The sequence below is a fragment of the Lichenostomus cassidix genome, chromosome 24 (genome assembly GCF_008360975.1).
Source record: "Lichenostomus cassidix isolate B80296 chromosome 24, HeHo_3.0, whole genome shotgun sequence".
In the NCBI taxonomy this organism is placed as follows: Eukaryota; Metazoa; Chordata; class Aves; order Passeriformes; family Meliphagidae; genus Lichenostomus; species Lichenostomus cassidix.
This window is the reverse complement of record NC_139504.1, coordinates 327,060-354,081: the sequence shown is the minus strand read 5'-3', so window position 1 is coordinate 354,081 and position 27,022 is coordinate 327,060. Positions and strand designations below refer to the sequence as shown.

General features: G+C 42.2%; 1 protein-coding gene across 1 annotated transcript in view; it reads right to left on the bottom strand.

Moving 5' to 3' along the window:
• The window catches only part of ARHGAP32 (Rho GTPase activating protein 32), a 235,147-nt gene extending 213,614 nt beyond the window's left edge, over positions 1-21,533 (bottom strand). Inside the window, exon 1 of the mRNA XM_085081967.1 lies at positions 21,374-21,533. The gene's annotated coding sequence lies outside the window, so the exon portion shown is untranslated. The remainder of the gene's footprint in view (positions 1-21,373) is intronic.
• Positions 21,534-27,022: the final 5,489 nt, after the last annotated feature.

Here is a 27,022-nt window from a genome sequence, read left to right as displayed (position 1 = left end):
TAGTTATATGTGACTCCTGCGGCTTAACCACCACAGATTGTTGTTGCTGTTAAATCATCTTAAAACTGGAAGCTGCAGCAGCCTGTTAAGCAGCATTCAAACAATTTAAAGCAGTTTTACAACTAAGTAGCTCTTCCTTGAGCTTCTTTATAGAGAGAATACCTTATATATATCTGTGAAAGAATAGTATTTAAACCAAAGAACAAGGAGCTGAGAAATAGACTATCAACTGTTTTATGCTGGGGAGCAATTCTCTAGAAACCTTTCTTTGTCAAAATCTCACTGAGCCAGGTCTAGGTAACCGAATCCTTGACTTCAGTTAAATATCTGTGTTTTAGATAAAAAATAATCCCAAAATGAAATAATGCCTGGACGGCCCTTAGCAGACAATACCTCAAAACAAGGATGATGCTGCAAGGTTGAATACATTTTAAATATCAGCCTGGGAATAAAGAGAACACTCATTTACCAGCCCAGAAATTTAATTTTTAAGCAGGAAAATTCCTATACTTTGCTTATAGTTCCCTTTGGAACAGTCTGCACTTATTAGTCTCCCCATTATTTGATTCTAAGTATAAAATATACAACATATGAATTTAAAATACTCTCCAAAGAAAATGGGTTTTATCATTGCATATCTTCTGACTAACCAATTTCTTAAACAGCTCAATTAGAAAAAGCCTTTGAAACGCCAGATGAATTTGGGATGATTGGTTTGCCAATAATCAATGCTTTCATATCTGCTGGAGCTTTTAAAACCCAAAGTGTGCCGTGCAGAATCATAAAAGATGAGCTGCTGGAGGTTTATATTTGAAGTAATGCAGAGAAATATTTGATTTCAAGGCCTCCAGGCCCCATTTTCCAAGACACACTTGGTTTTATGAGCAGCTTGGAGTCCGTGCCCTTCCGAGAGTTTCCAACTCCATGGACCGCAGCAACACACACACACACACAAAAAGGCAGGGCAGGGGAACGTGTGAACTCTCATTTACAGCCGGAGATCAGGGAGGGAGGAGGAACTTCATGCAATAAACAAAAATGACTGCAAGCCCCAGAATAAATCAGTATTCACAGCTGGAATAAGCATCTGATCCCACCCACAATCCCACCTCTGCCCAAAAGTCAGAGTTTATTTTGATGTCACCAACAGGAGCTGGAGGAAGGCCATGAAAGAAAGGAAACGTACAGATTTTCTTTTTCCAAGTAATAACTCAAAATTATTTTCTATTAGTTGTGTGTGCCCAGTGCTTCTTTGTGGTCTTTGAATATAAGTCCTCCTAAAACTTACAGTGGAAGCAGAAAGCAATGCTAAATTTCATGACAATAAGGAGAATTCTCCCCTCAATATATGTCCTTGTTCTGTTTTTTCTGTAATTGATGACATCCCTTTGCAGCCTAAACTGCCACCACTGTTTTGCTCTAACATCCATGGAACACAAATCACAACTACAACATGCTCAACTGAGACAGGTCTCCAACATTATTAATGAAAAAAACTATATCTTTCTAAAGTATTTGCTGCAAGGCATAAATTATTCTGCTTTAAAAGGAGAATTTTAATGCCATAGTTTATTCAATGTGACTAAAGGGTGAAAAATTCTGAGTCACCAAAAACACTGAAACAAAGTGGACTATTAAACGTTCCTTCCAATACACACAAACACACATTTCACTAATTTTATAATCTAATAACCTCAGGGAAACGTAAAGACACACTCCAGGATGCAGCACTAAGCAAGAGTACAATATTCTGGCTCTATTACCGACTTCCATTTGTGCTTGCCAAATGCATGGGGCCAATTCCAAACAGCAATACACATAAAGTAGGCTGTTCTCAAAGGAATTCAAAGAGACAAGTATGCTCTTTTGCAATTCAATAACCCACTTTTTCTCACGCTCAAGTGGTGACCTCCTCTTAAATACACGAGTTGCTGAAGAGAAGGTGCAGCCAAAATCCAGCATTTGTCAGATAAAATAATCTGTATTTAAAGAGGCAAGACCAGACAATATAAGCTTCAAAATTTCATTCATATAAAAGGAAAAAGAAGGGGAAAAAACTGAACTAGTGCTGTGGCCTGAACTCAAACAGATTTTCAGCATCTCTTGATGAGTAGAGGAAGGTCAGCACAATGGAGTCAATGAAACCTGGCATGTTTCTGACCTAAACTCTCCCTTATCACGTGAGCTGTGAATGTTCTGAGAGATGTCTTCCAGCTCAGATTGAACCCAAACCCCTTTTCTCCCATCTGTTTATCTTGGTGATGTAATTTCTATAAGGTTCAACTACAAAAATGGGGAAGAACTACCAAGTTTCCTATTCAGAAAAAAAAAAAAAAAATCAATCTACATCTTAAAAAAGAGGAATAACCAAGCATGGGGAAAATGCCCTTTTACTCCTAAAAGTACAGAGCAACTGGATAGAATCTACAAAATCCAATAATATCTTGGTTTACATCCCATTTCAGCTCAGCATATGCTTCAAATTAAATCCATGCACTCCCTTCAACCATGGGGCCATGCTGATGCTTCAGCAGTGGTTGGAGCACTGTCCTAAATCAAGTCATCTGCAACTTCAATGAGCAGTTGGAAGGAAACAAATTGTTGCTGAAATGTTTGGCCTTCTGCACCTCCAGAAGTGTGAAGGCTTCTAAAGGGAGCTGAGCAAAACCCACTCACTTGAAAGCTTTCCCTTTCCCATGAAGTCAGCACAGCTCATCCCCAGAGCTGGACAGGGCTGAGCCTGGAGCACAGGCTGGGCTGGCCAGGTTCTCTTCTACTACAGATAAACCAGGCAAAGGATTTTTAAAAATGCATTTTTAAAACAAGATGGTCAAATTATTTGACTTGGACACCAACTGGTTTATTAGCAAAGAAAAGAAACTGGAGCAAACAATAAAAAAGTCTTCAAATAAAACCATGTGAGGAAGATACAGTCCCAAAGTCCTGTTGGTCTTGAATGCAAAATTTCAATGACAGTGATTATATCTTTTTCTGAAATGCAGTAAAAAACGTAGTTTCCCACCTCTTCCATGCATTTTAAAGATTCTGAATGTAGAAATTACATTAAAGAGCTCAATTAAAGGATTCAGAACACTCATTAATGAAAGCTGAAGGACTTGCAACTAACCTGTCACAAAATGCAAATGACTCACCAACAGCTCTACAATAGGAAAACATGTTGGTTTCAGGGGTGGTTCATGTTGGCTCAAACATCCTAACTGCCACGAAATAACTCCTTCAGACAGTGAATTTACAAAAATCCTTCTTTGACTCAGGTTCATCATCCTAAATAATATTCCACAACACGTCCTCCTGGTACTTACATGAAACAATGACTGAAACTGGCACTATTGACGCCTGCCTGATCCTTCTCTCTCTCTCTTTGTTTAAAGCTCACAAGATCTTAGGAAATTTCAGCTACACATGAAGGCACTGTGTTTCTAAGGCCTCAGGTTACTCGTTATCTCCTTGAAGCTTTTAAGAGAGTAACAAAAAGGGAAAAAACACCAAAGCACCACATGAACCTCAGTCAGAGGCACAGAAAATTAATTAATTTGTTTTTAAAACTACCAGGGATTTTTTTCCACTGTATCATTTCAAGCCGTGTCATGGTCATTCCATTAAGTTCTGCAAACCTCACATCATGAGCCATATAATGAATGTTTTCTTCTCAAAGGAGAAAAAGACATTTAAAGGCAGTATGCAAAATTAATAATGGTTGTGGCCTCAATCTCTGTATGGACCATTCACTTAAGAGTTGGACTTGATGATCATTGTGGGTCCCTTCCAACTCAGAATATTCTGTGATTCTGTAAAAAGTGGTGCCCTAAGAATTCTAAAAAGAAGCAACCAATGATCATAAACACCCATGAATTGTGAAAATATCTTTTTAAAAATTATCTCCAAAAAGCAGATAAATATGTAATGCCCTAGAGGGAAATTAAATAGATAAATAAATTAATAAACAACACTATTTGCAGCATCTTGTTTGACATACCAAAGATTTTTTGCTCCTAACAAATCCCCATTTACACTGGGAGTGTTTTTCTCCTAGACTTCAGGGACTGGAATTCCCTCCAAAAGTTTTTCCACGCTGACCTCTATTCCAGTACTTGGGAGACCTCGGAACCACTACACTGTTGAGTGTTGGTTTTATGAGATGCTGCTGCTTCTTCCTAAATGCTAACAATTTCAAACCCATTTGAAGTCAGCAGGAGCACAACCGCAGGAAAGACATCCAGAAATTAAAGTTAATACTGAACTCAATGCCGTTGTTGTGCTGTTGCTGTTGGCCCAATATGACAGGAGTAACTGGGACTTATTGCCTGGACTTTTAAACATGGTCTGGAGTATTCTAACCCAGAGAGCTCTGGCAGAATTGGGTTACGGAGTGACAACATGTGCCAGCCTGGAGGGACAGCAAGAGGCAGTGAGAAGATGATAATCTCTCACTGCAGCTGAGATAACTTGATGTCTCACGGCTTAATACAATAACCAGACACTGGGGGAGTATCAAACCACTGGGGGAAAGAGTTAAGAATTATATTGTGTAATAAGTTGAAATTTTCTTTTCTTTTTAAAAAGAAAAAACCTTGAAACAAACCACAACTACTAATCACCTACTACAGATACTAAAAATAAGTCTACCCAGAGTTAAAGAAAAACAAAAAATACCCACAGATGCAGAAGAAATGAGACAGATGGTGACTCTTACAGAGGAGAACATTTGTGCTGAACAAACACAAATATGTTTTTGGTCAATAACATTGCAACTGTTAGAAACAGCACAGTTAAAAACTACTTACTCATAGATTCAACCCTCTCCCCTGTCACTATAATTCTTTAATTCAGAAATACTGTAGGTAACATTCAGATGACAGACACCCTCAACTTGTAAATCATATTTAAAGTTAAAGGCCACTCACCTTGATAGGTGTCTGCTTGGCAACAGCAATTCTTTAACATATTTTGTATTTTAAATAGTGGATTTTACACCACAGAGGTGTCACAGTACAGACCATGACCTGTGCAGGGCATGAGCAGGACTGCTGCACCCAAAATATACACTCCTATTTTATCACCTGTGAAAATACACTGCTCAGGTCTTCAAAGGGCAGCAGTACAAATTCACTCAAAGTTAACCAGAAGAGCTTCGGAGATTTCCACAAGAAATTAAAAAAAAAAAAAAAAAAAAAGCAAAACCCGAACAGTTGCTGTTCTACGCTGCAGACTTGCCCTCAAAAGCTGGCCATATAAAGTAACAGCCCTACATTTTTAATTAACATAAAATAAAATTGTTGCAATAAAAGCAGTTCAGGAATCTGCAATTGTAACTTGATTAAAATACAAACCAGCCACAGGCAAGTGATTTATTTGTTCAGAAGCTGATTTGGAGCATGTTGTAGAAACACTTAACATGGGTCTCTGTTGGTCAGTCTTGCTATAAATGAGAAATGTTAGATGAAAACCAGTTTATCCTTTGGCTAAATGGGAAGTTATTAAGGAAATTTGTCTCATCGGTCATTTGCCTTTCCTGCTTCTCTTGCTTCAAAGTAATATTTTGAACTATTTACAGCAATGGTGAGTTTGAGGAGATGTGAAACCCTCACACATCAAAGGAGGCACAAATGTTACTGCTCTGTCAACGTTTCCTCCAAAGGATGGACATCAAGGCTGAGGAAAGGTTTATTAATGCCATTTAGGAGAGATTTATCCCCACTTCCAAAACATGGCCATTTAATCTCCCCTTTCTACTCTCGGAAGAGAAAAAAAGCAACCTAACAAACTTCTAATAGCACAGCTAAATAAATAAATAAATAAATTGAAATTAAAAATAACATGAAATTAATTTGACAACCATTTTTCTTTTAACCTTCGAAAATATTTATTTTCAGAACCTTAGGAAAATGTTCAAATTCAGCCTTCAGGTTCTGCTGAAACAAAGCAGCACATTCTGCAGTTTGACGAAGAAAAACCCCAAGGGAAGTGAACAAGACATCTCTGCCATGCTTTAGTAAAACACACAGATCTGCTAAAATCCTGAAAATGTAACAGCAGTGAACGAAAGACAATGACAGAGGTTCAGGGCTGCAATATCCAGCTGGAATACAGCTGTGCCCCTGGTGGGCAGTTGGGGCTCTGGTGACAAATCCAATGGAATTGGAATTGAACCTCCAAGGAAATTTGGCTTTGCAAGAAAGTACCAACTGGAACTGGGTCTGATGAACCTCAAACACATTTCTTTTCTGCTGACCCCTTAAATTGGCTTGTCCATTGGTCTGGAGGCAGCTGGAGCCTAGATGGAATCTGCCTCCTCATGGACAAACATTCCTTGCAGAAGGCCGGGTGGGTAGGCACTGGCACACCTGGACCACATGTTCTACTCATCTCCTTGCTGTGGACAGAACTCCCAGCCAAGGGTCAGCAGGGTCCCAGTGACATTTACCTCACAAATAAGTCCCTTCAACATTAGCAGCACTGAGGTAGTAGCCCTTATGGCCACTAGCAGGTGGCTGTTCCTGTGCTATCCCTCTTTTTGGAATGGATGAACTGTGAGCTCAAGGTCTCTCCCACTTGGTGTGTCATTTTCCACCTCCACTGAATTCCAAGCTCCTGTAAAGAACATCCACAGATAGGAAAAAGAGGAGACTACCAGACTGATGACTTTGCAATATTCCTTCAGGCAGGGAACACTTTGATACCACAATCAGGTGATTTTACTACGGCACCAGGGTTTTTAGTCACATACAGTTCAGCAGGCAGGGTAACACACAAACTTACCTTGAAACATTTACAATTCTCCTGATTACCAACAAAAAGGAGTCATTTGACAAACTTTGGATAGCACAAAGTCCCAATGGGTGAAGAGGGCAGCATGTAAGGCGTGTTGGTTTATATCTCCATTAAGGTATGCAGTTATGTTTATATTTTAAGCTTATTTAAATGTATGGCCTCTGTAAGCAAAACCAGCCCCCATTTAAACACTTTCACAAGGATGTTTTATCTAGTTAAGAAAGCCTCCAAAAGCTGTCTTCTGTATTTTAAGCATCAGACTAGACACCTACGTTGCCTCCTCCTTATTGTGCAATTCTGACATCCTTAATCTCTTCTGCATATTGTAAACATTGGTTTGAAGAAACAAATTTATAAATGACAAATCCACACAGATTTTTTTGTTTAGAATCTCTTCATCTTCCCAAAGCTTCAAATAAGTAGAGAATACTTTTCTCTATTGTTTGAAAGAGCCACACACCAGAAAGAACTTAATAACCCCTAAATAAAAATCCCTTTCCTTTATATGCTGCTTGCCATTTGCATTAAACATATTACAAGTACCAACATTTAGTATCCTGGAATGAGATTCTCTATCCATATATCTGGGATAGAGTGGAAACCCAGGAAACCGGTGGAGGCTGGACCCTCACTGCAAAATTTTCTACCACCTTAACACTTAAGCAGCAGTTCTAGTAGTCTATGTGGGTTTATTGCTCAGAGCTTTTACCACCATTTCCTATGTCTCAGGCAAAAAAGAAAAGAAAAAGGCAGAGTAGCATAGGCCAGGAATGGGGGAGGAGAAACATTTATTGCTCTCTCTCTACAGGAATGTTCACAAGGTGACTGATTGCTCCGAGGGAAGTGGGACAGATCCTGACACTGTTTTTGGGGATGTAGACCCACACTTCAATCAGAATGTTTCCAGTGAGACTGGAGGAGGCAAAAGCAGAATCAGAGCAGAGGAAACATTCTCAAAGTGTTTGTATACTTTCCTAACTTCTCTTTCCGTAAAATTGCAGTGTCTGCTAGAGAAATGACACTAAAATTAGCCAGAGAGATGGAAACAAGCTCAGAAAACACAAGCCATTCTACATCCCCCCTGTATATTTCAGGTTCTTTTTTCATTCCTCTTTTAGGTAAATCTACAGTTGAGCATTTCACTTGTGGTCATGTTCTTAACATTTGCAGCTCTGCATATAACAGGGGAAAACAAAGTATTTGTTGAAAAAGCAATAATATAAAAGCAAATAAATAGTATCTTCATTGCAATACCTACACAGGCCCAGCTGGAAGACAGCAAACCCAACAGCAACTTCCATGGTATCAGGAGTTGTGCCTGGAAAAGCCCAGAGCATTTTTCTCCTTTTGAAGCCTTTCCACTTCAAGATCTCCCACCAGGCCTAAAAGGATTGATGTACTCTTCTAGAAACTCCACCATCTCAAAGCTCCATTTGCCCAGGTTTTAAAATAACAATTTGTCCCATGTTATTTTTTCCTCTTCCACTACAAACCAGATTTAAAAAAAAATGGCACCTCTTGACATCATTTCTTCATCTTCACTAACACTGTTTCAAAAGTTTGCTATTTCAGCGGAGAACTAGGATGACTTGGAAAGATGTTACACCAGGCTATATTAGACAGCAACTCTTCCAGTCCAGCAATTGGCCTGGTTTCCATTTCCACATCCTAGGAAGGTCTAAGAGAAGACACCTTGGAGGCTACAGGTAAAAAGCTAAGACAGATTTGCAAGTCCTTGATGCTGCTGAGACCCTCAGCCCTTGAAACTTGAAAATCTATTTATAGAATAAAAAAAGGAAGAAAACGAACAGTCACAAACAGATGGGACAAGCAGAATAAAAGCAAAGTGTAAATTGACTTGGCCAGGGCGATGTTGGAAGATGTCTACAAGTACTTAATAGAGTTAAATGTTTAAAAAAGAAAATCATTTCCCTGTAAGTTCAGATTCCGAGGTGGTAAATAGCACCGTATGCCACACCATATGTCAGTTAGCAAACAACCTTCACAAATCATCTCTCAAAAACCATTCTTTGAAGCTACACATCATCTATATTTCCCCACACAAGCAGAAACGAGCAGTGACACAAGAAAATCCACACACTGTCCAAGCATTTATCCTTTCGAACATCACAAATACACGGCAGGAGTTAAGTGCTTGGAAGGTGTCAATATACTCCACAAAAATCCAGTGCCACTGATACAAGCAGAGTTAAGACCACACTCAGTGAACCCTCACACTACTCCCACTTGAAACAAAGGGGGTTTTTTTGCCACTGTCTTAAGTGACCAGAACAACCCGAGTTCTTCGGAGTTACTGATTTGATGCACTTGCTGAGCTCGAGAGCTGCTGAACCAACTGGAGAAAATCCATGCACCATTTCCCTGCGTCTTACAAGGCCTGTCGTATGGATTTGAACACCACACAGATTAGTCCAATTTAGAACATGCAGCATTTAGGGAGAGAAAACGTTGCCTATGAAGTTATTTAGGAAAATTAAATATAACAATGAGATCTTTCAAATTTCATCCATGCACTGTCTAGTCCCTCATACAACACTTTGTCTAGCAATGTGCTAATAAAATTTCTGGCAAAAATTCGAAGGCTTAGAAGTGAACACTTCAACTCATGTATACATGGCCATGAATTAACATGTCATATATCTCCATCTTCATTTCTGAAAGTCCTTATTGGGTAAGTAAGCTATCAGTAATGCTAATGAGGAATGAGATTTTTCTTCATTTTAAGAAGGTATGAGTATCACCACGCTCCCAGAAGCTGACTGTGGTGCAGCATGAGGAATGCCTTGCAGGGAGGGAAGAAAAGACCTTTCTCAGGAGATGCAGGAGCACTTCAAATGTATGGACACAATTAGGGTCAGAAATTAGTTCAAGGAGGCATGAAAACCCCACAACAAACAACTCCTGTATCTTACTGTCATCTCACTGAAGCTGCTAGTTTTGCATAAATAGCTTTAAAAACTTGTGAAAGGTAGGCAAGTTCAATTATTACAGTCATTTTCAACCAGAAGTATTTCTGTAGTGTGTGCTTCAAAAAGGCAGCAGATCTCTGCCCATCCCAAAGCTTATCCCAGGGGATTTCACATATCAGTTATCAGACATAGCTGGTCCAGAACCACATGTTTATTCAGTGATCAAAACCTTTCCTTATTGTCACAGTACCCAGGAAACTAAAAAACACTAATTATTTTCCAACTTATTTGTTGATGTTTAATTTATCACTCTGACCACCTGAGAAGTCTGCAGAAAGGAAGAACAAAGTCACAGAAGGGAGACCTAGAGAAGATTTTTACACCTCATGCATTTTGTGGGTTATGGGGCTACAGTTCCCTAACTAGGATATATTCTGCCCTCTGTTAAATCAAGATTTGCTGCTCTAATGTATCAAAAATGGGGGAGAACAGAACACATAAACCCAACACAGTTAAACATGTTATTTGCAAAATTTTGCTAATAAAAATCTCAACAGTATTTAGAGTATCAGATGGAATAGATATATGATGATAATAGACAGATGGAATATAGACTTGATATTTCAGAACTCTTGAAACTTCTCACAACTTTTCCATTTGAACATTTTATTTTCATCTTGCATTCAAAACAAACTGCAGTATCCATATAGACCCTTGAATCAGCCTAAGTCACTGCATTTCTAATGAATTTTAAAAGCATGTTTAAACACTTCACAGTTTCCTCTTGGGAATCCATGGGCCAAATAATTGGCCCAGCAGGGGATGCTGAAAAGCCCTTCACCCAAAGAGTGCTGGGTGCATCATGCTGCCAGGTTTCTCCGAGATGACAAGGTCACCAGGTTAGGTGCACCAGCCTTTTCTGGCCTTGGCTCCAGGATTCTGCTGACTTTGCTCTTCATGCTGAGGAATCCTTCAGACCTGTTTAACGGGTTGTCAGCTTTCTGCTTCACCAGCCAGTCCCCTATTCATTCCTCATGCAAATTGGTGCAACCTCCAGCAGAAATTACAATGCCAAAGCATTCACAGAGCTCAGTACAAAAACACTGGTCAGGGGCTACTCATGAGTTTGAAGCATCTCAGCTTCTGAAAAGCTATTTTGAGTTTACACACTATTAAACAAAACATTAAACATTCTGCCTTTGGGTGTGTTATGTCAGAAGCAAACGCAGATGTGAATACTGTGATACATCTCTGCATTTCTCCTGACAGCTCATGCTTTGGGTTCCCTATCCGCAGCAGTAACCAGTTCCCTGCTGTTGTTTGTGAGAAAAATGCACATGTAACAAACCTAGATCCCATGGTCACACGGGATTATTTCAAGAGTTTAGATTATAATTCCTTCTGAACCATTTCTCCAGGTGAGTTGAACAGTTTCAGTTCATTTTGCTGTTCTTATTTTATTCTCCAACTGTAGGAAATGTACTGTCTAAATCTGTTCTAAAACTCTGATCAGCAATTACCTTGCAAAAATCTTAAAAATCAACATCAATTCCTCTTCTTCTCCTTAAACACAAATAATTAGGAAGATTAGGGAAGGTAGACTGAAAGACACTTTCTATGTATTTATAATGTGTCCTACAGACTCAAAAGCCTTACATACTTTTATTTTCCACCCTGTCACACTGAAGGTGTTTCTGAAGTGCAGTTTTCCATACCTGCTCCCACACAGCAGCACACACACAGACCATCAACACTTTTTGCCTACAGGAATATTCAACAGGGAAACTCCAACATGCATATGCATAAGTTAACACTCAGTTGGAAATCCAAAATAATTTAGAACTGCAGTTCTTTATGTATTCAAATTTTAACACATAAATGAGGAAAGCAACACAGCCTCCAGATGCAGCCAAAGCTCCCAGAGCCAGGAATCTCTGAGCAACTGTCCCAGCTGGCCCTGACAACTGTGGCCCAAAGCAAACCCTCCAACATCTCCATGCTAAGGAGCTCCTTGTCCAAAAGGGTAGGGAGTATTTTTAAGTCTCTCACAGGACTATTTTGAAGATTAATTAAGGTCTGAGCAATGCTTTGAAGATCAAAACTGCTATGCTGTTATTTATTATTAAAGAACAACAAAGCACATTCTTGTTGTCTATAATTCAACTTCACAGAGAAAACAATGGACAAGCACATGTGCAAGTGCATAAATTAATTCTCCCTGCCCCAACAAGCTGTGATTTGCATAACTGGATTTTTAGCCACCAAAATCCCAGCAGAAAGTCTATACTCATCCCTTCGAAATATTTTAAAGGCCTGAAGGAATGTAACTAATACAGTTTCTCTTCTGATTCTTTTCCAGGATAAGCTTTTCCTATCAGATATTTCTGCCTCAGTTCAGCAATGCCTTTTATCCTATCAGGAGCCCTTGGATTATTCACAGACATATACTAAAGTGCATTGCTAAACCAGATGTTCAACACCTAACCCCTTATTTGCATTCAGAAAGAAGTGCAAGAATGGCAGTATGGCACAGTGGGTAATTTTTTTTTTTTGAGGGGGAGGAAATCACAATTATTTTGAAGCACTGTTTTCTTCACAGGTTTTCCCATCAGAAAATGACTAATCTATATATCAAAGTGTTTCACAAAAATATCCACTACTGAAAAATACACAGAAATACTACATTGCATAGTGTATGACTAACTTACACTTCCCTCAAACACATGCACAGATACAATTTGAAAACATTTACTAGAAATGCTTCTGTATTTCAATTATAGTTGTATTCTTAAACCATGGAATCACATGTATTTTGGCAGCATGTCCACAAAAAGTTAGGATGAACAAAAAATTAAAAAACGTAATTGAAAATTGTGAATAACTACTCTCAAGCCTTGCCACCACAGCCCTGTCTTCCTGGTCTTATTCACATAGCTCCAGGAGATCAAGCTGTCCACCATCCCAGCACTGGGCTGCATGCAGCAGTGCAGATATTTAAAGCAAACAAGGATAGGAGCTGTTGGACCTCGAGGGTAGTGAGCAATGAAAACTGTGTAACTGCTCCTGCCACCCTTCCACTGCACAGACACTGCTGAGAAAGGGTCCAGTGTTTGCAGGATGCTGAGCACCTCCCCAGTGTGGCAGTCCCCATCACCTATCACAGGAAATACTTACATTTTATTGGATTACTTTTTGGCTCTCTTCCCATTACCTTAGTCTGCACTCCAAGTCTGCCGCACGTTCTTATTAACAACACGGATACCAGATTGTGAACTTCTGTACTTTTTCAACTGCTTTCAAGAGCAAGTTGAGTTATATTTAGCAGCCATATGGCATCCCTCCTCCTCACATTTGCTAGAGATAAGAACTGACAAATTAAGTTTTCTAAAACACCGATCTATATGTTTTCATTTCCAGTTTTAATAGTAGATGTTAACTATGGTTTAATTGTTAACCCTGGCATTTGCCAAACAGGAAATGCAAAAGGTACCTATAGCAAAGGATGCAATCACAGAACTAAGTTTTCTCGCAATCTAGGTGAAACTGTTAAGAAAGCTCCTAAACTATACTCCAGACAGCTACATTCTTCTTAAATTAATACAATATGGCTACATAACTAAGTAGCCACGCATGTATCGGCTTCCTTATGCAACTGGCAATTGTTCTGTGCATGGATGACTGAACGTAGGTTACTTGAGCAGCTCAAGCTGCTGCACATCTTAACAGGGGAGAAAGTCAAAAGCACAGTGACAACCAACTCATATCTCATAAAGAACTTCAAAGACAGAACGGCAACCACCACATAGTTTTCCCATGCTGCCGGGAGCCAGGTTTACAAAGCTGAATTTCCCTGCAGCCCAGCCTAATTTCACAGAAACTGCAGCCAGAGGTTAGAAGCAAAACAAGAGTTTTAAAAAGCAAGACAAGACATTTGAGAGCTGCTGTCATTTGGGACAGCTGAAAAGGCAGGCTGAACACACGACAAGGATTTACACCAGCCTCACCCTGAGTGCCACACGATGTGTGCATCCCTCAGGGAAAAGGAAAAACGGGGGAAGATGGACTGAAGGCCCCTAATAATTTGAAAGAAATGGATTTTTTTTCCTCTCTAGCAGCAGGAGGAATCACTGCTTAAAATACTTATCTGTCGGCTAAATTATACCCAATGGCCAACTCTTCTTTCTGGTATCTGGAGCTTTCACAATTCTTTCTGTGCTTTTCTGTGGACATGGGATGCAGAGAACACCCTGAGAAAAGCTCTCACTAGGTGGCTGCAGCCACAAACATGACATACCTGCGAACTGGTGTGGAGCATCCTCTTCAAGGGTGGCTGTAAAAAGACAACCAGATTCCAAGACTCATTCTGTGCCTCCACTTGTTTTGTACCTAATTCAATTCCTAAGGGGAAAGCCTAGGTTTTCCCTTCTGTCCAAAGAACTGCAGAGTAGCACAGAGTGTTTCTCTAGCAGGAGAAAGAGGGATAGACACACACATTACACGTGTGCCTGAGCACACTTACGAGCTTCATGTCCAGGCTGAGAAATATAAATGAACAATGTTTTTTCTAGCTGGTGTGTTACGTTCACTACTCAAGGAAAAATAATAAACCCTCAATACTGTGGTTTCTCTCCCTGTGCATGAAGCAATTTGGAGAATCTGTTCTTTCAGTGCAGCCCATCCTCTGCTTCAGCCTTGTAAAATTCATGAAGGTGAATGATAAGGCTCAAATCACTGCCTGCAGCAGAACCTTCACACCGGACAACTCATTGGAGATCCAACGTGCTAGTCAACACATTTTGCAAAGAAGTAACAATTTCTTCGGAACACTGATTATTCCTGCCTGTCTTCCTTGAAGAGAGAGCTACCAGTGAATGAAAAATAATTGTGAAGTTAGAACAACACCAGGAAGCAGGGGAAACAAATTGCTTCACATGCCAGAATCCCTAGCACAGAACATTTGAGAGAACAAAATGTTTAAGGATGCAATCAATCATTAAGATTTCTCCCAAAAAAGAGAGCTCACATACACTCATTTGTTCAAAGCTCGCCTTGGTGAAAAAAAAGTAAGACTAACCATCCCTGCATGCTTGATTATCAAATCAGAGCTCGGTGGGAAGAACAAGTAAGGGAGTCTTCCAACTAACCAAATTTTTTTTTGCTTTTGCTTTAAATGTGGTCATTGAACACTGATGGAGAGAGATGTCGGGAAAAGCAAATCCCTGGTCTTCTGGCAGTTTTTCCCATTCCTGAACAATTCCTCCTTCAGATGCAAAGCCACAAAGGTTCAAAGGTCCCCGCAGCCTTTGTTCTCAGTTCCAGAGTAGTTACAAACAAACTTTTGTTCCTGTTTCTTCAATGAAATAAGCTGCAGCAGTTACCAATGACTGAACTTTACATCTGAAGCTTGCCTTCTGCATCATGCAACAGGAGGCCTATGGAATCTCATTTACACTTTCAAGAATAAATAATCAGAACTTTTGCTGAAATAAAAATCAGCTACTCCTTACTGATTCAACCTCCGGTGAACATATTACACCTCTGCATATTCCTAGAAGCGATGAAAGAGCAACACATTTTGGTTTTCAGACTGTGCCAAAGAATTCTTTTTAGTTTATCTGGATATTTATAGCAATAGCTCATTCATTTGTGAATTTTACAAAAAACCTACCTTTTATCTTTAGTGCGAAAGTGGTAAGATCATCAATACTCACAAATACATATACATAAGCATTAAAAACAAATCATGATACCCAAAGAGCAATTTCCATTTCTATGCCAGACAGAGCGTAAGGGATAAGACGATAATCATAAGGGTAAGTTATGGAAAGCAGCTACTGAAATGTATTCATGATCCATGAAAAGTTGATATGGAAATTGTTGATAAAATTTGTAAAGATTCCATGAGATTGTATCAGCTGCTATGTAAATTTGGGGGGGGAAAGAACAAGCAAGGTGCATTATCAAGCAAGATAAGAGTCTTTTTGAAGTAAAAATAAATTTTAAAAACTACTGAAATCACCCTGTAAAAAGACTGATTGCTCCCAGCAGGCGGGAGCTGACTCTCTAGAGATGCTTCTTGTAAAACACAAACACAAAAGGCCTGGCACAAGGCTGGAATTATGAAATCTAATGAAGATATTCATGAATCATAACAAGGAGGAAAAGGATAAATATCAGCAAATACTCAAAGGCTCTTGCAACAATTAAAAGTGTGCACAAACAAGGTTGTCCAGCTACATTCTTCATAATAGGCTTATGCCTTAGTGAAATCTGTAAGAATATGGCCAAATTATAACATTTAGATTTGGAAAACTTCTTGTTTTTACACTGGCACCAAGAAACCAAACCGTTTTCAAACCACCAAGCACTGTATATTCTCTTTTTCCCCTAGAGAACTCACAGGCGTCTTGAGCACTCTGAGTATTGAGACCAAAAAATTCATCTCCCAAATGCCAGCAAACATTGTTACTGAAATTAAAGGGAAAAAGAAGCAACAACTTAACTTTAATATTTTAATAGAAATGTTTCAGTTGGTAAAAAATATCTCTTAGATAACAAAATACACAGAAAATTAAACATATCTTTCTGTAAGAAGCAAGAATTCTCAAACCACACATAACAACCTAACACCTTGCCATCAAAGTTATTTTTGGGAAAACTGATTATCTCAATCTGCCAGTAAGTGATGACAAAGCTTTTAGAAAACCACTTTTCATCCACGTATCTAAAAAGCATTGGAAGAGCTGCCACCAGGAAACCTAAGGCCACAACTGCGGCTGACCAAGTGTCCCTCCATCCAAGAAAAAAACCTCAAGGATATTTAAGCATTTAATTTTACCCTGAAATCCATAGGAAACCAGGCTCCAAAGTGCTTGCAGTCAAGGTTTAATGAATTTAAGGTTGGAAACTGGAGAAACTCCTATTCCTCTGATTCTTGATGAGTTATAATGGATACATTAAAAATCAGTGCTTTCTACCCACAAACATCAGTACTGAGATGTGAGCAGGCAAAAGCCCTGAGCACACCAGGGGCAGCACCTGCAGCAAACTGCAGCTGCTTCATCAGCAAAAGCAACTATTACAAGAAGGTGAATGATTCGTTGATCAGTAACTGATACACAACTATTGCTTCAGGGATCTCATACGACATCAGGACACACTCAAAATGTAGCAACATAGCTACAGAAACAAGACTGAAAGAAAATAAAGTTGCCTAAAACAACAATTTTAAAAAGAGGAGATGTATTTTATTTTCTAAACCATGGGTTAAAAGCTGCTGAGCCATATTCTCATACAATATTTAGAGATGACACTATGAACTCCAAAACGACAGATGTGTAACTAGGCACAGAGCAAGAACATCCAGTGAAGGGTAACTTCGGTGTCAATCATCACCTGACAATACTAAACACATTCAAATCACGAGCATGATGAGAGCTAACACTGGGTTTAATCATAAAGCAAGACAATAGCACAAGGAAGCACATACATGACACATTTACCAACCTGATTACAGTAAACCCGGTAGCATTGGTTTATCAGCTTAACCAATCAGTGGGTAATTAACTGTGCATTTAACAACTAGGTAGGTAAAGTTTCTTCCCAGGGAAAATCAGATTGGAAAAGTCAACATGATTAAACGTGATTAACTTCCTGTCCCACTGCTGGTAAAGCAAATCCAATTTACTAAATAGTTTAAAGGGTGTTTTTTAATTATTTCGCACACTTCCAAAGAATGCAACACTGCACACAAATATGGATAAGCGGATCTACAGCTGCGAGCACAGGCCCCAGCACCACAAAACACCACTGAAATAAACAGCCAGAGATTTTGTAACGTGCTTAACAGCCCCAGCACTTTGTACTGCAGAAACCGCACGGATATTATACAGGCGAGAGACCACAAACAGCTGCAGTGTCCTGTTCTGTGCAACAAAATCCTAACTTGAGCATCACCGTCAGACTTCTCTAGTACTTCATATTTCTAAAACAATCTTAGGAAACAAATATACAACAAGTAAACCTTGTTTAGAGTGAGATTTACATCTTTTACCTGGTTTTGAGTGGCACACAGACCTAGGAACATGCACAGACTACTCAGTGATCTATGTATCTAAAACCTTTTACACAGCAGGAATTGAGGGCTTGCAGACAGTGTAGGAGAAACACAGCAAGGCACCTACAGAAACAGAACAAGGATTCAAATGAGTAGTTCAGAGTTTTGCTGCCTTCCTACACTTCTTACCCAACACAATAATTAAAAATTGAAAACTGAAGTTTCCCAACTTTAATTGTTCAGCAGCAAAGATAACAATAAGTTTTCAGCTACCACACCGATTTACAAAAATAAAACCCAAGATAAACAAACAAAACCCCACAAAATTTATACTGAAATGAAACAGTTTCAACCAAAATTCAACTAAATGACTCCTGACCCGCAGCATCACATCCTCGGGTTACCGGTTCTGCAAATTCTGGTTGGCTGGAAAACCTAATCTGCATAACAATAAGTACAAAAAAAGGCTTCTCTTTGGTATCCTCGGTGCACACATCCCTCCTCTCCAACAGTGCTCAGCCAGCCTGCTCAAAGGATTAACATAAGAATAGAAATCACTGGGAAAATCCACATGCTCTGACTGCCCAGACTTGTTGACCTGCTTCACCCCAGATACCAAAATGACTTATTTTTCCAAGAAAAGCAGTTATGGCCTTTAAAAGTTGATAAGTTGATAAACACTGCAAATTGTTTCTCTCTTATAGCAGCATCAGATATCCCAAGGGCAGTTACCAGAGCCTAACAGAGGCACAGAACAGCTTCTACTGTTGGTAGCACAGCCTCACAATGTGCTCAAATTCAAATTCCTCCACAGGTCTGGTGGGAAATAATGGCTCTGTCAGGATCCTTCTCAGCTCAGACCTACCTGGTTTATCATCAAACCCATACAAGCAGCAAGTGCACCAGCCTGTGCACAGCCATGCTGCTGCTGCACAGGGAAGGCTGAAACCAGATCCAGAGCTGCAGGTGAGCAGCACGGTTGGGAGAGGATCTGGCCCAGGGGACATCACACCTGGCAGAGGCCACCCATGCTCACAGTCCCGCGGGACCAATTAGGTTCTGCAGCCAATATTTACAAATTTACCAACATCTTCTTCTGTCTTCTTCCCTTTCTGTCCTTGCCCTGGCACCAGCCAGCAGCTGTGAGACAATAGTTCTTGCCTTGGCCACAGCCACTGGAATCAGAACTACTGCAAGGATAAGAATATTTTGAGGAAGTGCGAATGAAAATAATTCCCCAGTTCATGGAAAGGCCAACATCTTCCTCTTATTTGTGGAGAGCAGTTCACAAAGGCTAAGGGAACCTATCTGAATTCTCCTTTCCTACACAAACTATTCTAGCCATAATAAAGTATGAAAAACATTATTTTTGGAAATATGGATATTGGGCTCCTGCAAAAACACACTGAGTTTTTGTATAAACGTGTTACGGTATTTGATGTGTTTGTTTTGAAATGGGGGAAGTTGACTGGAATCATCCCCATAATGTAGTCTGACAATTCATGCAAAACAATGCATTCAAACAGCAAAATGACATTTCCTTTTCAGAAGTTCACAAAAGAAACTGAAGCCGAGAGCAAAACGGCCAGAGTAGCACTATTCCCCTTTTTTGTGGGATTTCCTCCACTCGGTCTGGGATCTTCTCCCTAGCCAGTAAGTCATCACTGCAATCATCCCCCTTAAATTCAACATGATCATCACCATTCCCCTCACTATGCATTACAGAAAACAGATTATTCAGGGCTGTGATCCTGATATTTCACAACCCACCAGCAGCAAGTGGCACAAAACCACTGCACCATCCAGCTACAAACTGGATACAAAACCCAAAAACTAAAACAATTCCCCAATGATATTTCTGCTGGCTTGCCTCAGACGTATTTGTTGAGTTTTTGAAGAAACAAAGAGCACTTTAAAAAAAACCAAATCCCAGATTAAGACCAAAAGATGAAAGGCTGGCCAGTAATTTGCTTCTGGCAATGGACTAATATTTCTTTTGTACATTATACACAGCATTAATACCACAGTAACATTTTCAGTTCTGTTTCCCCAAATAACAGGTTTTGCATTTTGCCAGACTGACCCCATTTTCCCCCACTTTATTATCTCTACCACCATACGCTCCCAAATTACTAAAATTTTGATTCTTGCAGCTGGCTCCAGTGTGTTCAAACACTACAAACCCATCAGCTCCATATGCACACACCCCGGTAAGGCTCCAGTAAGTTTCATGAAAACAAACCAGTCCAAGCACAATAACAATTTACTGTTCTTTTATCATGAAGAGTAAGTAATATTTTACTTACCAGTCAAAATAAGTCGCTCACTCAAGGCTAACCTGATTTTAGAATGAGAAGACATCTGTGCAGTGGGAAAGAAACTGCACAGTTCTTAATAAGAGCATGTAGGATATTTGTCCCCATTCTGCAGGAGCTCCCACCTGAAACACTTGATTTAAGAGTCTTGGAAACGAATTCATTCTGTTCATTTCAAAGAAGAGTGTCTGGTCACCTTTGGACTACACACAGCTGTTTCTTGAAATTAAATGGCATATTTTAAGCTTCTACCTTCTTGCCTTTCCACCTATTCCTCTCGATTGCATTCTTCCCGGTGCCAGGACCAACCAACACAATAAACTGGGCACCCAACGCCCACAGAGGCTGTCCAAGCCTCTGTCCGAAGTGCTGTTTTATGTACAATCTCATGTGGAAAGAACAGAGAAGGAACAAAAATTGACTCGTTCCCATCACCTTCGTACAATCCAGCAGCCCTTGGTCAGGTCTGGAGCAGCTGTTTGCCGCAGGAGACATTCCCAAGAGAGAACAAGATGGGACGCCCGCTTTGCAGAAGGAAAACAGCACCGTAGGTGAGTACACACGTGCGAGTTTCAAAGGTTCATTTACCTTTTTCCCAAGCTGCCACTGCTCACTCAGAGTCCAGACGTGTTACGGATCCTTACCTACAAATATCGCTTCGGCATCCACCCCTCACCTCTCTCTGCAATTGGATGGGAAGCTCACCGAGATAATTTGGATAAACCACCTCCGTGAGCACACGTAGCACCTACTGGGCGCTGGTTCGTGTCACACCGTCCCTGGACAGGGTTGTTCCTGGACAGGGTTGTCCCCGGACACGAACTCTGCGTGCCCGCAGCAGCCCCACAAAGGGCAGCAGGACAATAGAGCCGGCACAAAGCCGCGTTCCCACGCCGAGCCCCACGCGGGGATGGCACGCACGGGCTGAAATCCCCATTATCCCTCCTTGCCACCGACTGCTCCCCGGCCACACGCGAATTCATCCACCTGGGAGATCCCCGGCGGCACGCGCGGAGCTCCAGGGGCGGGCAGGGAGGAGGGAGCGGGAGGAAGCCCCGGGACGAACAAAACCCCGCCACGCCAGACCCACGAGTGCTTTTATTCGGGCTTTTTTTTCCTTTTTCTCTCCCGCCTATGGCGGCGGCGGCCGCGGCGCTCGCCCCATCACCCACCCCCAGCGCCACCCTCACAACCTGCAGGGCGCTGTAGCGACACTATCGCGACTGTCGGTGTCATCCCGACCTGTCCACTCAGCCCTCCTCTCCATTGGCTGCGCTCACCTCGCTCCGCCGCCGCGGGGGCCGCGCCCCGACTGCTGGTCAGCAGCCCCGTCCCACCGTCCGCAGCGCCATGGCCGCGGCCGCCGCAGGTGAGGAGGAGCCGCCGGGAAGGGGCCGGGAAGGGGCCGGCAAGGGGCCGGCAAGGGCCGGGCGAGGGGGGAACGCGTCCGGCACACACCCCCCGCTCCCGCTCCCGCTCCGGCTCAGCGACTGGCGGCGTGGCCCATGCGCGGTGCTGCTGCCGCCGGCTCCGCCCCGACGCCGGGAAGGGCGGCCGGGAGGTGGCGGCCGAGGGAGGGATGGAGAGGTGGATAAAGGGAGGAAGGGAGGGATGCGTGCGCGGGGTGGCGGGGCTGGAGGATGGCGCGGTGTCGGGGTGGCTGTGAGGGAGACAGGGAGGAGGGAGCTCAGGGTGCCGGCTCGGGTTGGCAGGGGAGTGTATCCCTTTCTACAGCTCCCTGGCAGGAGTCTGTAGCCTGCAGGGGGTCGGACTCTGCCCCCAGGGAACAGCGACAGGATGAGAGGACACAGACTTAAGCTGCGACAGAGAAGGTTTAGGTTCGGCATCAGGAGGAATTTCTTCACAGAAAGGGTGATTAGATGTTGGAAAGGAGCTGCCCAGGGAGGTGAAGTCCCCATCCCTGGAGGTGTACAGGGAATGACTGGAAGTGGCATGCAGTGCTCTGGGCTGGTGACAAGGTGGGGATCGGTCACAGAGTCGACTTGATGGTCTCGGAGGTCTTTTCCAACCGAAATGACTCTGGGATTCCGGGATGAAAGACACCAAACCTGGGCTGCAGGTGATGGGGAAGATGTGGGTCTGGACGCGAGGAAATGTTTCTCCTCCGTGTGGGAAAGCACTTCTAGGTATGCCTGGGGTTTGGGGCCAGGAATGGGGAGGAGCTGTGTCTGTGTGAGGGTTGAGCTGGAGTGTGAAGGTAGTGGGATTATTTCACAGAATCCTAGGATGGGTCAGGCTGGAAGGGACCACAGAGGGTCACCAGGTCCCAGCTCCCCACTCCAGCAGGGCTATCCCAGAGCACAGGGCACAGGTTTGCATCCAGATGGTCTGGAATATCTCCAGTGAGGGACACTTCACACGCTCTCTGGACAGTGTTCAGTGCTTGGTCACTGCACAGGGAACACATTCTCCCTCATATTCAGCTGGATCTTCCCGGGCATCAGTTCCTGCCTGTTCCTCTTGTCCTGTTGCTGAGTACCACGGAGCAGAGCCTTAGCACCCTTCTTTATATATTTATACACATTGATGAGGTACATTAGGGCTTGAGGGATGTGCAAGGTGCTGGGGCTGGTCCAGAGGCAGCAGAAGGGATGGAGCTGGCAGGGCCTGCAGTGGCTCTGTGTGTGCTGTAGGGAGGCCAGGGCTGCTCCTGTCACAGGATGGTGGGCTTGGAAGGGACCTCTGGAGATCAGCTGATCAAACTCCCCTGCCAAGACGTGGTCACCTAGAGCAGGTGACACAAGAACATGTCCAGGATGGGTTTTGTATGTCTGAGTGTGCAAAAACTCACCAAAGATGTCCTGAAGTTAGTTGGGGCGGTTTTTTTCTGTGTCTAAGGCACACACCTCCTGCAAGAGGGAGTCCCAGCCAGGAGGGATGTACCAGGTGCCTGCCTGCACCAGGGCCCTCCCACCTCACTGTGGTAGTGCAAGACCAAGAAACATCTTTTGTTGCAGTCACAGACGTGTTTATCTGTGGCCAGGCCACTTGCACACCCTGTTCACAATGCAAAACCTTCCCTTCTAGTTGAGCTTCAAATGAATTAAACCTGTATGAGGCAATGTTGCTTTATCCGTAAAAGTTAGTTACCACTTTTAAGTGAGGTTTAACCCCTTCCTCCAGCTAACTGCCTCTGTGAATGCAAGGACCTGCAATGCTTTAGTAGAGGATCTTTTGGATAGAGCCATTTCCCTTCGTGTTGTGTTTCAATGACCGACCCTAAACCATTTCATGATGTGCTTTATGTGCTTTACTGTTTCATTAGCATGGCCAGGAACACACAACTCGATCTTGCTGTCAATAGGACTTGTGGAAACCCCTCCCTGGTAATTATGGGATTTGGTGACCGCAGAGGTTACAAGTCTGATTGCTGGTGTTTACTCCTCTAGCAGTGGCACTGCAAAGCAGTTATCCTGGGTGCACTCCCTGCCTTTGGCCAAGGCCCAGGGCCACGGGGTGAGGAACACAGAGTGGGGATGTGGATCATGCACCTGGTATTCACAGAGAGCTGTGTGTGGGGTATGCCTGGGCTTAGCCACATTTGCATTACAAAAGCAAATATTAAATGGCCCACGTGATACATTTTCAGAAATGTTCTAAATGAGAGGCATAGTTGAAACTGTTCCACAAGCTGAATTTGATGCATTGTGGTCTTCATTCCATCTGTGAAACGCTGTAAATGCAGTATATAAATCTACATTAGGGCTGTGGTGATACCAGCTACCCAGAGTGTTTGGATAAATGGTACCACTGGTTGCTAAAGTATTGGGTGACTAAGAAAGGCAAGCCTAGGCATGCAGAAATTCCAAGTTGTGAGCTTTAATTTAAAGGATTTGAAGAATTTCTAGTTGTTGTGATGAAAATTTTCCGAGCCTGTTGTGAATAACTGATGATAACTGTAAATGTGCAGAGTCTGGAACAGTAGCTCTGAGACATGTGAACTGCTTTATGTCAGCATATGCTGTGCCAGATGCCAACAAACAACAGTTAAGAACATTGGTGGGGCTGGGGCTCCACGGGTATGGAGATAGCAAATCATGAAGATGTTGCACAGTAGTCCCTAAAACAGGGAAGAGCATAATTATGTGGGCTAATAAACAAAAAAGGTGTCAGAAAATATACAAATTACATGTGTAATGACAAGTGATGACAAGGCAAAATGATGTGATGTATTGTGCTATCTACAGCTCTGGTCCTGTCAAACCTGACAAGTGAATTAGGATGAGGCAGGACAGTCCCTGCATGGTTCACTGCTGACAAACCTCAGGGTGCCAGAAGCCATTTGTTGGCTCCATATTTAGGAGAGAGAAGATTCAGTAATGTGCAAGGAGGTGATCCCTATCTATCCATCCCTGATATGGGTGACTTTGAAATTCCTGGAGGAAAGATACCCAAGTAGCTGAGCCTTTCTCTCTGTAATAGATGCCATCATCTCACTTTTGTGGTTTTGACTCTTCCTTATTTTGACTGGCTTTGCTGCACAATTTTTGCAAGGCCTGTTTGTTGCTCTTCTCGAGCAGAGCATTTTTCATTATGCCTGTCTAACTAAAAACAAATGGTGGGGTGCATGTGGGAATGTCGCTTGAAAAAACTGGAGATCAAAGAAAGGTCTTGACACACTGCTGAGGATCCTGCCTGCATTTTGTTTAACTGCTTCCCACCAAGCTGTGCCTTGTGATTTGAAGCTCACTGCTTTCACTTTTGTGTCTGAACATCTTTGCTTAAAAAGATAAATAAATAAGGGGAGAATGTTTACCCCTCACCCTTCTCAAACTTTCTGTTTCTTGTCAGTTCTTGGTCTTGCTAATTTTCTGGAAAACTTTAATGGCTCTTGGGGATGCCAGAAAATGTTTCACCAGCACAGAGCCCTGGTATCCATCTCTCCCAAACAGGAAAGGACTGAGCTGAACTGCTTCAGCCCTTGCCAGTTATAGGTTGCTGCTGTGTGTCCACAGGGCCTGTCTGCTTTTTCCATGGATCTCAAGGTCACTTGGCCCTCATCACCTGATCAGCAAGTTAGCCAGGGCACCCAGGAAGAAACTTCCCCAGAGGATGAGAGGAAGAAATATGATCAGGTATCAGTTCCTCCAGGTCTGATTTCTAGGTTTCAGCTTTTAAAAACTGGGGCATATTTATTTTTTAGCAAGGGTACCATTTTTTTTCTCATGAGTGAGGATTTTTGATCCACGTGGTTTTCTTTTTCTACTATATATTTTTTTTTTCCACTCAGGAAGAAGGTGAGGGAAACTGAGGGGGATTTTGCCTGGCTTGCAATTGTTGGGGTTTTGGGGGTTGCTTTTCTGCCTGGGGATGTCAATGGCAAAATGCCTCCATTGAGAGAAGCTCCAGAGAGTAGCTCTGTGCTAGCTGGTACAGAATTTGGTTCTGGTTTACATCAGCTGGCATGGCTGTGCTTTCAGAAGATGTTGATGTGAGATAACTGTATCTTTCCTTCCTTTACTTCACGTTCTTCTTAAATATTTTTCTTGGAGTGAAATGATATTTAAGAAATATTTAATAAATCAGTTGCATTTGGAGACTTCTGAGCTTTGTTTGTTCTGAGAAGATCCTGATGGCAAACTGTACTAGACTCTGTTTACATAATACACTGGGACCGCAACGAAGACATGTGAAAGGATAAAGGGTGGGGAAGGGAAGAGTGAGAGACGGTGTATTTCTGTTCCTGAAGGCTGCTTTGCATTTCTATAGCACCTTTCCTCCCAGTGTTTAAGGGCACAGCACAAGCATTAGTCATGGCTCATGCCACATTTGGGGGACGAGTGAGGCAATTCCTGTCGCCCTTCAGAGGATGAGTCTTGGGGATATGAGCAAACCGGGGAGAAAGGCAAGTCCTTTCTGGAGCTGGGTTGTAGCAGCTTTTGCTAGGGGTGGTGAATTTGGGCTGGGGCTCCTAGATAATCACTGCAGAGACATGAGCTGGCTTATCAGAATCCTTGCAGTGATTTTGCCATCAAGAGAAGAGCATGAGCATAAGAATATGACTACTTTCATTAACTTCAGTTTTGAGCTAATCTTCCTTCCTCCTGGAAAAACGAGTAATTCAGTTAGGATTGGGATATCAAGTGTGAAATCTTGCCTCTCTTGAAGCCACCAGGCACATTGCTGTTGACAACTGAAACCAGACTCTTTTCCAAAAGTAGATATTAATGATAAGAGCAAGAGATTTCATCCAAGTAATTTCAGTAGCAAATCTGGCATGTTTGAGAGGACTCTAGAGGAGGAGAGACAAAGGCTCTGTCATTACCAATATTCCAACTCATGTTTTCAGAGAATAAATATATCTTTTCCTGACAATGGGTGTATTGACTCTGTCTGGGTCATTGCTCAGCTGGTCACTCTGTGACAGGCTGTGCTCCATTCCTCAGTGGTTTGTTTTCAGACGTCTCAACTCACAGTCATCAGATACAGTAGATTTTTTTCCTTGCAGTATTTTATGGCTAGAATATTTTTTAGTTTTAAATATGAGAATCCCCCTGACTCATGCAGGACAAACCCAACAGCATATCTATATTATTAAAGCTGCTTATCCTTGGAAAAGGAAAAGGTGTGGTGCACAAAATGAGAGATATCAGTCTGTGACTGGTTTTTGTACCTCCTACACCCAGGGACTGAGCCATGAGCACTTGTCACTGATGATACCACAGCTCGTTGCTGTTGCATGATGTTTTCTAGAAGCAACAGGAAGATAGCTAGACAATGGGCATGCCAGGTGTGATGCTGGTGTGTTCCTTGTGCATGATTAGAAACAGAGTTCAGTAGCTCAGAGATGGTGTTTAGGATTAAAAACTCCTGGTGGGGAGGACTCCCAAGGTAAAACAGGTGCCAAATTCAAAAGTGCCATTGGTACAGACCCTTTAGCTGGGCACATATCTGTATACACACAGAGC